At 41.7% G+C, this 12388-nt stretch overlaps 1 protein-coding gene across 2 annotated transcripts in view; it reads left to right on the plus strand.

Annotated features, from left to right (window-relative positions):
• The first annotated feature begins 223 nt into the window (after positions 1-223).
• The window catches only part of HUWE1 (HECT, UBA and WWE domain containing 1, E3 ubiquitin protein ligase), a 148936-nt gene continuing 136771 nt past the window's right edge, over positions 224-12388 (plus strand). For both annotated transcript variants that reach the window (XM_012660636.1, XM_012660635.1), the window contains exons 1-3: positions 224-306; positions 506-604; positions 6278-6414. The gene's annotated coding sequence lies outside the window, so the exon portion shown is untranslated. The remainder of the gene's footprint in view (positions 307-505; positions 605-6277; positions 6415-12388) is intronic.

A 12388-nucleotide genomic window follows, 5' to 3' on the forward strand; every position in this document is an offset into this window, starting at 1 on the left:
TCAAATCATGTCCCCTTCGGCTGCTTCCACCTTGCCTCGAATCAAACCGCAATTCCTTAGCGACCCTAGTATCCTCTACGGTTGCGTTTACTGGGCCGTGAGGGTTACCCGGCTTCACCGCGGAGGGAGCGCCCTCCCAAGGGGCAGGGGCGGGGTTTCTTGTGCGGTGGGTGGAGCCTCAAATCGAGTGTGAGCGGAGCCGGAGGGGGATGGCTTTCGACTGAGGGCGAGCGAGGGGAACAGGGCTGAAGCAGGGTCGCGGACCCCGCACGCTCCTGCGGGCCCCGCGGAGCCACTGCGGCCGAGGTGAGCGTCTATCCCTGGGTTTGGGGGCGGGCTCTGTTCGCGCGGCAGTCCTCGGCTCCTCGCGGGGGATTTGGGGGGAGTTCCCACGGGACCCTACGCGGAGGTGGCGGCCTTGGGGAGCCTGCGGGAAAGGCTGGTGAAGGGGCCGGGTGGCCTGCCACAACCCTCCCTGAACCCCGCCTCCTCTCCCCTCCCCCAGGCCTCGGCCAGCGCCAGCTGAGAGCTAGCTGCATCTTCGGGGGCAGCGGGACAGCGGCCGGCAGCGCGGCGAGAGAGCGGCCGACAGTGGGGATGCGAGGTACCGGCATTAGTCATGGCCAAGTGGCCGTAAGGAGGGAGTAGAGGCCGGGCCTTCGGCGTTTCTCTCACGGGTCCAAGGAAGGCGGCCTCGGAGGAGAGGGAAGGTGAGGGGCGGGGAGGCAGGCAGGCTGGCTTCGCGGGTAACTACTAGGCGTTGTATATATACGTTTTGGTATCTGAATGGTAGTGTACACACACACTCACATACTCATTTCGGCTAATTGCTGTTTAACATTTTAACAGTATGTCTTGTAGATCTTCCTATATCAAGGGAATCCAAATTTATGTCAGTTTTTAAACAGCAACATTGTATGATTGTACTACAGTTTAACCATTTCCCGATTTCTATAGCTTGTTTCCCTTGAGGGGGGAGGGGGCTATTACAAGCAATGCCATAATGAATGGATTTGTGTATATGTTTCCTGCACATGTATGAGTATTTCTGTAGGAGAAATTCTTAGAAGAGTAATCTCTGGGTCAAGGCATATATGCATTTTGAATTTTGATAGATTTGTCCAAATTGCCTTCCCAAAAAGCTATACTAATTTACACTCCCCAATGTTGTGCGAGAGTGCCTATTTTTCCAGTTGTGCCAACACATATTATCAATCTTTGTAATTTTAGCCAATTTAAAGACAAAAAATCATATGTCATTGTTTTCATTTGCATTTTTCTGGTTACTAGTGAAACTGAACATATTTTTATTTGTCCGATTGCAAAAGTAAATAGGCAAATATCTTCCTATCTATAAGCAATAAGCATTTTGAAAATTTAATACTAAAAAAAAAACCCCATTCGCAATAGCAAGAAAAATGAATAAAAATACCTAAAAGTAAACTATAAAACTTTATAGAGGAATATAATAAAAGAACGTTTGCAAAAATGGAGAAGGGATACCATGCTTCTGGATAAGAAGGCTCAATTTTGTAGTGATGTCCGTTTTTCCTATATTGATTTATACAATTGATACAATTTCAATAAATATACCAAGTTTTTGGAACTTAATATGATTCTAAAGTTCATCCGGGAAAAAAATGGCTAAGGATAACCAGAAAAATATTTTAAAAGATAAATAAAGATAGAGGTATTTGTACTACTAGGTATTAAAATGTACTCTAAAGGAGCAATATTTAAATTAGAATGGACAGAACAATGCATTAGAATTCAAAAGCCCACAAATCGAGCCAGATTGGATCCCAGGATTTATTGGAGAAACATTGTTGGCTAGACGTGGAAAAACTGCCATATTAAAAGCTTCAAGCACTCACACCGCCCCCCCAGCTTGAATTTTCCTTTGAGGGAAGACTCCTTTGTTTGGAGAAAACCACTTTATTGGATCTTTTTGGTTATGCTAAGATAAATCTTCAGTAGTTAAGATTGGTGACTTTAGAGCTAGAACTAACGATATGAGCTTTTAGTGAGATTAAGATGGATTCAGGTTAGCCTGCAGTGCGGAGATGGAAGGAGTCTGGATATTATAGGTCTTTCAAATTTTTTTCTATCTAATGGGCAAAAAATGTTATATCATTGCTTGCATTTGTGTGCTTATTGTGCGATTTAACGTCTTTTATGTGTTAGTCCAGGATAATATGTTATTCCTGGAGGCAGGTAACAATGGGGGACCCTTTTCTCCCCTTCCAGAAAGGAGTTTGGCTAATTGGTACAGCCCTGCCCGGAAGCGTGAGAATAAACAGGTTGACTTTTTAAATTTTCCTCAAGCACTAGGCTCTGGACACCTAGATCGGGGGCGGAGGCAGTTTTCAGGACATGGCCGAGATTTGGCGCTGAGCTGTGTCATCGCGAGGTTTAGCAGCCAGGTCCGCAGTGGGTCGGAAACCTCGTGGTAGGCGAGATCCCTGCAGGACGGGAGGTTCCTCCCTTCCCCGGAAAAACTCCCAGTCATTTTCATGAAGCCCCGCCTTTCTCCTTTTTAGGAGCGTGTACCAGGTCTCGCGAGATCTCGGGTTTCCTAAAGGCAAGGCGCGGGCGGCATCCTGCGGTGAATTTCGAAGGTCTCGCCGAGGCTAAAACGTAATATCGCGATAGTTCTCAGCGCATGCGGGAGCCGGCGGCCGCGGATTGGCTCCGCCCCTCGGTTCTTCGTGAGATTGTGCGTCATTTGCTTTTCACTTCGCGTAGGGTGAGAGCGGAGCTATAGCGACTTCGGCTTTGGGGGAAGGAGGGGTCTGGGAAGGCTGGGCTCAGGCTTTTCCCGTCCGGTAGAGGTTCTCGCGGGATCGCGCGGAGGCGGCAGCGGCTCGGCTACTGACTACAGTAGCCGCGGAGGTGGCGGCAACGTCTTCGGCTGGTGCTGGTCTTAGCCGGTGAGTTCTCGCGGGAACGGGGCTACGTCCTCTTGGGATCCGTTGGCGGTGGCGGAGGTAGCTCGGGGGTGGGGGGGGAGTGACTAGGGTCGGTCCGCCTGCTGTTAAGATGGCGGCGGAGGCTGATGTCTGTCCGGCCAGGACCCGGGACTGAGGTGTTGTGTATCCGCGTTTTTGACGCCTCTCAGGTACCTGACGTTAAGGAGGTGACGATTGGCGAAACACTGAGGTCCCGGTAAACCGGACCTGAGACGAAGACCACCCTGTTTCTAGTCCGTTGAGGCGACACCATTTCCCGGGCCTCAGCCGCGTGTGGGCCCGTCTTTCCCCCACCGATCGGTCAACGCCTCCGTTGTCGCCTCCGCAGTGGGCGGTTTGGCAAGGGTGGGAGGGGAGTCTGGAGTTCCTTGGGGAGTCTGGTTGGGGGTTAGATTGGGCAGTCAGAGAGAGAGGACCTACCAACGACGGTTGGTCCCCTTCCCCCTACTTTTTTTTTTTTTTTTTTGCGGGCCCGCCTCTGTTCTCAGCTCCTGCCGACGACCCAGATGAATCTCCTAGTTTTTCTTGAGATGGGGTCTACTTCCCCAACTCCCATGGTCTTTGAGCTAAGGTTTAGGGATCAAGCTGTAGTGTCTCTGACGTACTCCCTCCTCTAATTCTATCGTCCCGTCTGATCTTACTTATTTACGTGGATAGTTGAGGCTTATATTTAAGGGGGGGAGTCAAAGCTTTTCTCCTTCACCCCTTTCCTAGTCCTTCTAATTTGGAGCTTAGCCCGAGTCCCCTAGCTCATCCCGTCTCCTTCTATTGATCCCCTTGGCACAGGCGTTGAATACAGCCTGTCCTTTTCCCTGCATTTACTCCATCTTTGTGGATGGAACCATAGTAGCTTTCCATTTTTTCAGGTCATCACGTCTGTATGACCCTTATCCGGGGCACAGGTCACTGATTTCTTCAATTCTGCATGCTGCTAGATCACTCTAAGGCGAAACTATGAATGAGTCTGTGGTTGGATGATTCTAGTCTTCGTGGCTTCTTCGTTTGCAGCTCTTAGCCTTCCCTTTTTTATACTCCCCCCCAAAGGCTGTTGAGAATAACCCTCCAATAAACCAACATTTTGTCCTCCATCCCTCCCCCATTCCCCCTGATAATCTGGGAACCGCCCCTTTTCCCTACCTGGCTCTTGAGTTTCTGTAGCCTCTTGGTCTGTGGACATCTATTCTTGCTGCTAACCACCTCTTACATGCTTCTCACTTCTTAATACTCCTATTCCCCACCCTCCCCATGCTCTTTTTGTGGGAGCTGAATCCCCTAGAGTGAAAGTAGCCTCCTGTCAGGCTCCACAACATTTTCCCCTCCTCCATGTGCTAGAAAATAGCATTGATAGATTATGTCCTTCTCCTCAGTCATTACACTGTTCTTCTTTATTTCCTCTTCCCCCCATGCCATCATTACTATAGGTGGTTAATTCCCAGTCATTTGTTTTCTTTGTAGATGACATATTCAACATTGTATTCTTTTAGCCCCAATGTTGCATAGATTGAGGAGACAGCAACATTCCCCAGTGATGGGAGGTAGCCTGGTATGGTGGAAATATTGTGTGCTTTGGGGGTCACATCGAACTTTGTGACCTTGGCCAAATTACTTTTTAGATTCTCAATTTCTTCATCTGTAATGGGGATAGTTGTGTTTATATTAAAGGGTTGTTACTAGAATTAGAAAATTTGTAAAGTGCTAGGCACACAATAAGTTATGATTAGATTTTCTTAGTGTAAGAATACATTGGTAGAAGCATCTATGTCATATGCTAGTTTTATGACCTGGGAAAGAATAAGAGATTTTTGCTTCTTTAACTAAATTTTTGGTATATTTCTAGGTCAGATCTATCATTTTTTGTATTTTTCCCCCCTCATAGGCCATGATGTTTGAATGTGATTCCCACTCTTTGTTTCCTTCTACTAGTCTACGGATTTCAGTACAAAATCATGATCTTGGAATGACCACCAGCCATAATGTTCCTGTCAAGAACCACACCCAGGTGTTCTACCTTTTGGAAAGGGTGCCTCAACCCTTGCCCACTCATTCTTTCCACTCCTTCACAGGCAGCCTGGCCTCTCATTCATCCTACGAAAGTAATGAAATTTCATACCATGTGTTTCACAGTGGTAAAGGGGACTTCTGCTGGGTAGTTTTCAAGTCTTCATGCTGCTTTCCCCCTACCTCATTTTTTTGGTCCTTAGATCAGTGTGGGGATCCGCTATTTGGCATCTTCTTACCAGAGCAGGATAATTCCTATCTGTAAGATCATTTGGAACATCAGGCTTCTTTTCCAAAGTGAATTACTGCTTGTTCTTTATTACACAACCTCCTGTTGTGTTTTTGCTATTTTATATTTTCTAACATACTTATTAAATAGAAGTGACTATATATGACTTGGAGATAAGTTTTCCTTACTGTTAATATTTTGATTAGACCAGTGTTAAAATGAGTGAATTTTTTCTGATTACCTTGTCTCGATGATGGAGGTTGAAGTGGGAACATGGTGGTAAAAATTTATTAGGATCGAAAATTTACAATGGGTAACCCATCCAATAATTATATGTGAGCTCTAGTTTTGAGCTTCAGGGTTTGCTTTATTTAGTTCAAAGTTCTTTGGAGGTAATAGAAATTCCCCCTTTCTCATTGGAGAACAGGAAATAACTTTTTGTTGTGAGATTTTGCCTTCGCGCATTTTACTATGAGTTAAACAGTGATGACAAATTAAACCTCAATTTGACTCTTGTCATTCAGCATTAGAATAAATCTGGGAATGATAATCTACATGTGACCTAAAAGTTTAATTTGTTCTAGGTAGATCTCTGAGAAGAGAGGAAGGAGTGGCAATACCAAATAAAAACTTTGTTTAAGGTTCAATGGCAAAGTTCAGCCTGAGTTTCCAGGATGTTTGTTTGTCTCCCAGTATGGCCAAAAGGCATGTATGAAGGTGAAGAATAATTTTTTTGTGTACATATTTTTTTCACAAAAATAATAAATTAAAAATTTCCTTCGTATCAGTTTATATTGAGGATAGAAAATTGTCTGTAAAACAAACACTATTTCCTATAATTTCATTTGAGTTGAGAACTGAGTTGACTTTTCAGGGGTGTTGTGGAAGTGTCAGAAGTATTGCTATAGCTATTGGTTCTGAATTCTTAACTGCTCAAAGTAGGTCTTAAAAAATGCAAATCGATATATGAAGGCTTTTGCTTCAGAGATGATAACTGTGATTATGTTTGAACATTGATAGAATGGTGTTCTATCAATTAATGTGTTGTGTATCTCTCCCCCACCACCACCTTTTTTTGCAGGTCCTCCAGTAGCCTGACCTGAGTGGGTTAGAGCTCCAGAGGAACCAGCAGACCAACTTGGTCAGGAAGGTTCAGGAAGCTGTTGGAGCAGTGTTGGGATTTCCCACCAGGATGAGTATGATTGGCTGTGATTTTAGGTTAGTTTTTGTAGATCTTTGGGGGTAGTATTTGTATTTTACTTCCTGGAATGGTGGTAGTGAGGGTGTATGTATTTCCATTCTATGATTGAGCTACTTTGGTTTCTTCTAATGTCTGGATCTGATGTATGTAGCACTGGTTGCTTTTTGCATTTTAAGTGAAGCTCATTACTGAATTAAATGGAACTGTTTAATGCTATCTGTATGTGATTTTTTAAATCACCCTAAGCATTCAAAAAATAAAATTGCAAGATAATATGTCTAATTCTTTTTTAAAGAGTTAATATGAAAAATTTCAAACATATAAAAATTGAATAATACAGTGATTCCCCTCCCATGTACTCATCACCAGCTTTAACAGTATCAACTTGTAGTTATTTTGTTTCATCTATATTTCTATCCACTGATCCCCCAGTGGCTTAATTTGAAGTAAATGCGTATTGTCATATTTTTATTTGTAAAATATTTGTCTCTCTAAAAGGCAAGGGTTCTTTAAACCTAACCTCAAAACCATTATCACAACTGAAAAAATTAACGGTGATTTTTTAAATATCAGATATAAAACCGATGTTAAAATTTCCCTGATTTTCTCAGTTTTGTTTTCTTTTTTATAGTTTGTTTTAATCAGGATCCAGAGAAAGTCCATTTATCAAAAAGGGTTGATATAACTCTTAAATCCATTTTAATCTGCAGGTTCTGTCCCTTTTGGTTTTTTCTTCTGAGTTATTTGTTGAAGAAATTGTCATAGGACATGTGAGGGTTCCTCCCTCACATGGGGATTATAACCCAGTAGTAGTGCTAACCCATTCTTGCTAAATTAAAGACTCTGGAGGACCCATTATAGTTGAACAATGGCAGTAATCCCTTGTATCCCTGTTGGAGTTGATACTGCTGGCCTAGGCACTATCCTAAAATAACTAGTCATGGATTCCTTTTTCTGTGGCAAAGTCTGATTTGATACCTGACTTCAGTTCCGTGTCTTGGCCCTGCTTACTGCTCCACATGAAAAGTAGGACTCCTGGTGGAAGAAGCTAATGTTTCCTAGATAATGACCTGATTGTGCCTTTGGGGTTTTTCATGCATGGTTTCAATTTCCTTAGGTGATTTAGTTATTTTTGTACTACTTATAATGTTGCTTTTTATTCTTTTGATGTTGGTATCTCAGCTGCTCTGACCCATAACTTCTAAGCTATTAAGACCTAGTAATGAGTTCCTCTGGCAGTCATACCGTTCTTGAAATGGCAATATTAAAACAACAGTTTTTGAAAGCTTCCACTTACATCCTGATTTTTAGCTATTATACATGACCTTAGTTTTCCTATTGTTTTTCATTTTATTTGATCTCGAAATGATGTTTTCCCCAACATAAAGTCCTTTAAATTGTTTATTTCTTTCCTTGTGCAATATTGGCCATTCTAAGATCTGCTCTGAGAATGGATGTTGGACACATAGGTTCCAGCCAGGTTTGACTTAGGCACAGAAGGGTGCAGAGCAAGGCTGCTTGTGCCTACCTTTAAAATAAGAGTAATTTCGAGTTGAAGCAGCAAAAAAGGTGGAGGTCGTCACAAATGAAAGTCTTTGAGGTGTTTAGATGAAATATGATTGTGAATCACAAGTGCTATGGGTCATGAATTCAGGCCTTTCGATTCTTTGTTTATTAATGGAGAAATAAATCACTAGTTGAAAATTGACTAAATATTAAAGAAGTGATTTCTTGGAATTGCAGTAAGTTCATGAATTCAACAAAAATAATTTAGAGCACATTAGATATAGTGATATATATTTACCCCTGAGTTTTCTGTAGTTGGGAAGTTTGAACAAGATCACTTAAACCTGATCCTGAGTTTGTGAAACTAGGATAACTGTAGATTATTGGTGCAGAACTTTGCATTAGAATATTTGAATTTTTCCCACAGTTCTTAACAGCTGCAAATTCACAATGAAAATGCGGGGTTTTTTTCTTTTATTGTGTGTTTTCAACGATGAATTCAAAGTGTTATTGAAATGCCAAACTTGGTTGCTTTGAAAATATTTGCCCTTCACATTCCACGTTACCTTTCCTGGAGTAAGATTAAGTTGTTGAAATCCTTTGTGTAGCTGTAACCATATTAGGCTGCTACAGTGATCTCACTATCTATAAGGTCGATAGTCACAAGCACTTGGGCTCCTTGGTGTTTTGTTGTATTGTTCTCTGACTTGCTTCTTCAATAACTGGTTACCAGATGTTTATATATGTTAATGTCAGGGATAATTCAGCTCTTAAGATTCTTTGGAAGCCCTCTCATTTGATGTGTCATAGGGGTTGAGTTGCTAAAACTTGATGTACTTGTTGACCGGCTTGGTTTTCTGGTTATAGAAATTTCAGATAGTGAAGGAGTGGCCCTCCGAGTAAAACAACTGTATGGGTTTTGTTAGGGCTGTTAACCTGAACATTTTTAACTTTGAGTTCTCTTAAAAAGTTTTTAATCATTTGGCTTTAAAAATTGCAGTTGGTGACATAGATTGATCCCAGAATGTGATTTTACAGAAAGTCGAAATTTAATTTCTTACGAATGTATCACTAAATAGAGATTGGGATTGTAGATCTGATTCAGTCTGGATTATTGATTGAACTAGATGAATGTTAAAATTCTTCTTCAACCCCAAGATTCTGATTGCATAATCTTAAGTGTTGAAAGAAAGCAGTTTTTCCTTTGCGATAGTTATTAAGTGGTGACTGAAAGGGACTAAGAGTAGGGAGATAAATTATTCTGGAATGACCTTTTACTGCAATCATTTAGATTTAAAAGATTGGTGAGTCTGAACATACTGTCGTGAATTTATGTACCACTTTTAGCACAACCCAGATTTTAACTCCTTACATTTAGATATCAGAGATAATTGCTCTAGCAATGTTTGGGTATATTGTGCATTTGGTGGCTGCTCATGTTTTGGAACGATTTTGGAAGATTGCTTTGATGGGTACATTATCTGCTACGATTATTGTCTTACTTCCCTGTCTTTTATAGTGAGGCATGTTTCTCCTAGTTTTTGCTTTTTATTTTTACTCCCACTCTTTTTTATTACTATATTCTTTTTTGTTTTTATTTTTTGCTTCTAGATACTTATTAGAAGTGAATATTACTGTATTCTGCCAATTGAGTTCTTACCGGTGGAAAGACCTTTCAGCACAGTGATTAAGAACAGGGACTCTTGGAGCCAGACTTAACTGAGTTCAAGTTCTGACCCCATTTCTTGCCACTGATAAGTGGTAAAGAGTATATCACCTGGAAACTCTTCGGAAATGCAAAACCTGCAGCCCCTCCCAGACCTACAGAATGGTCTGGGAACCACTGGCAGAAGACAGTGGTTGGCATAGAATGTTAACTATTTTTTTTTTTTGGGACTCTACTTTCCCTATCTCTGAGTAAAACACTTCCGTCTTAGTGCTGTTTAGTACTGCCTTCAGCTAGAAGCAATTTTGAGATCCTCCATTGCAGTCATTCTCAAAATGTCCCCAGATCGGTGTTCCTCTCTATTTCCTGCAAATTGGCAGCTGGACCCAGAGGCTTGATAAATTTCAGGTTTATTCCCTTTGGCAAATATATTGGTAGGGGTGTGTTCATTTGCAACATTCATCATTATGTTATGTCTTGAATTTTTTTGGATCCATTAATTCGTTGGTGGCTACAAAATGGTTATGTTCTAATGCTGTCATTTTGTTTTCATCTATTAACTGGAATAATTTTACAATATATTTCCCCTCATCTTTCATCTGGTTACTCAGTGATATACTTTATATGGGAGGGCCAGGATACTCAATTTTTTAAAAACATAGCTATTGAGATAATGAACTGGTTCTCTGTCATCCTCAAAAGGTTGAGTATATATGTATATGTGTATATGTAACTATGTATTCATGGATGTAACCGTTTGTTAGATTTTAATACATTGTAGTTCTTTTTTTTTTTTTTGATACATTGTAGTTCTGACCCTCAGTGAAGTTCATATTGTCCCACTTTTGGCTGTTATGGCTGTCTGTCTTAAAAGTTGGCTCTTGATTGGGTTTTTGTTGTTGTTGTTTGAGACAGGGTCTTACTCTGTCTCCCTGGGCTAGAGTGCAGTGGCATCTTTATAGCTCGCTGCAACCTAAAACTCCTGGGCTCAAGCAATCCTCCTGCCTCAGCCTCCTGAGTAGCTGGGACTATAGGCGCACACCACTATGTGCCACCATGCGTGGCTAATTTTTCTATTTTTTGTAGAGACTCGGTCTCACTCTTGCGCAGGCTGATCTCCAACTCCTGGGTTCAAGCGATCGTCCTGCTTCAGCCTTCCAGAGTGCTAGGATTACAGACGTGAGCCACCACGCTGGCTTTGATTGTTCTTGATGTGATCTCTGGTGTCTAGTGGTCAGCTTCCTTGCTGTCTGGTATGTCAAGATGTTTTAGGCTCATTCTTGTGCTTTTCTGCCCCAGACCTGGAATTAGCTAATGAGATTAAGATAAAAAAGTGAAGTCAAAGGACAGTCCCTCTTTTGCCATGGGTAGCTTTGAGTTTTGTACCCAGTTCCACTTTTCTCTTTCCACTTAACCTCCCCAGACTGCTCTTCATTCTTCCATTTTTATTGGAATTTAGATAGAAAGGTTTGAGATGCCTTGATAATAGTAGAAAGAGCATGGAGCCCAGGCAGTTTTGGGTTTGGGGACTGGCTACTTACTGGTTCTACCAGTTTAGGCAAGCTAACCTATCAGTTGTTTCATCTGGGGAAATGGCTTATTCATACGGTTATTGGAATTAAATGAGAAAATGTAAGGTGTTAGTACACTGTAGATGATCAATAGGTAGTAATTTATTTAATGTACTATTTTACTTAATCCCTGCAACAGCTCAGGGGTGGGCAGTCAGGGTGGTGAAGTGATGGCTGGTTAGCAAAACATATCTTGATCCTTTAGGTCTGTGTGGGATCATCAATGGTGGGGATGGATAGGGTTTGTTCTTTGGTCATTTTGGGTCTGAGACTTTGGCCAGTGATAACTGAATGTTCCACCAGCGTAGTTTTTCACTTTGCAAAGTCTTAGGAGTCACATTCATATCCTCTGAAGGATCCTAACCAGTATGGTGGTGGTGTGTATATTGGTTACTTTGATCTCTCTCTATCTACACAGCCCCCTAGTGTTCAAGGTTCTTCTGTTCAGGGTTCTGCTGTAACCTTAGTAACCCACAATGAGTCTTCTTAATAGTCATCAATGTCATCACTATTACATACTTGAGTAGCACCATATATAGCAGGTTAGAAAGGAGGTAAATATCCCTTTTAGACATTATTGTCTAAAATACAATGTGTGGCACATAGTAAGTACTCAATAAATGGAAACCATTATTCAGCTTTTAAATTAATATTACATCTTCCTTTTCTCTCTTACATCTTACCTCTTTTCATTCAGTTCAACAAGCATTTACTGAGTGTTTCTGAGTACAGGAGTACAGGATAAAATGAATGAGACTTGGTCTCTGCCCTTGAGAAACTCACCGTCTACTTAAGGACTGTGAGATCATGTTTAAAGTTCTTTGGCCTTTTCCTTTGTGTCATTCTTCCCCTGTGATCATTTCTTCCCCTGTGCTGTCCATACATGATACAGCCCATCTGTTGTTTCTCAAAGCTCTCCTAATTCTGTGTGCCTCCCCACCCTTTCAGACTGCTGATATGTGAGAAAGCCTACAGTTGTCTTCTGTGAATACAGGGTAATATCAAGAAAACTTTGGGCCAGGATTGGATTTCAAAGTGTTATATGCAGTTGATACTATAGTACCAGTCTATGGTCTTTAGATGGACCTACACCTGGTCTCCTGCCTCTGTCCTGTTGCTTTAACTGCCTTCCTTCCACCTTCTTCTTTCTCCCTCCCTCCCCTTTACCTTCCCCTTAAAATGTTTGCTACATAAAATACAGGCTCCTGTACCCAGTTCAATACCAGATGAATCAGGTATATAAAGAGA

Source organism: Propithecus coquereli, unplaced genomic scaffold, assembly GCF_000956105.1.
Source record: "Propithecus coquereli isolate 6110/MARCELLA unplaced genomic scaffold, Pcoq_1.0 Scaffold671, whole genome shotgun sequence".
NCBI lineage: Eukaryota > Metazoa > Chordata > Mammalia > Primates > Indriidae > Propithecus > Propithecus coquereli.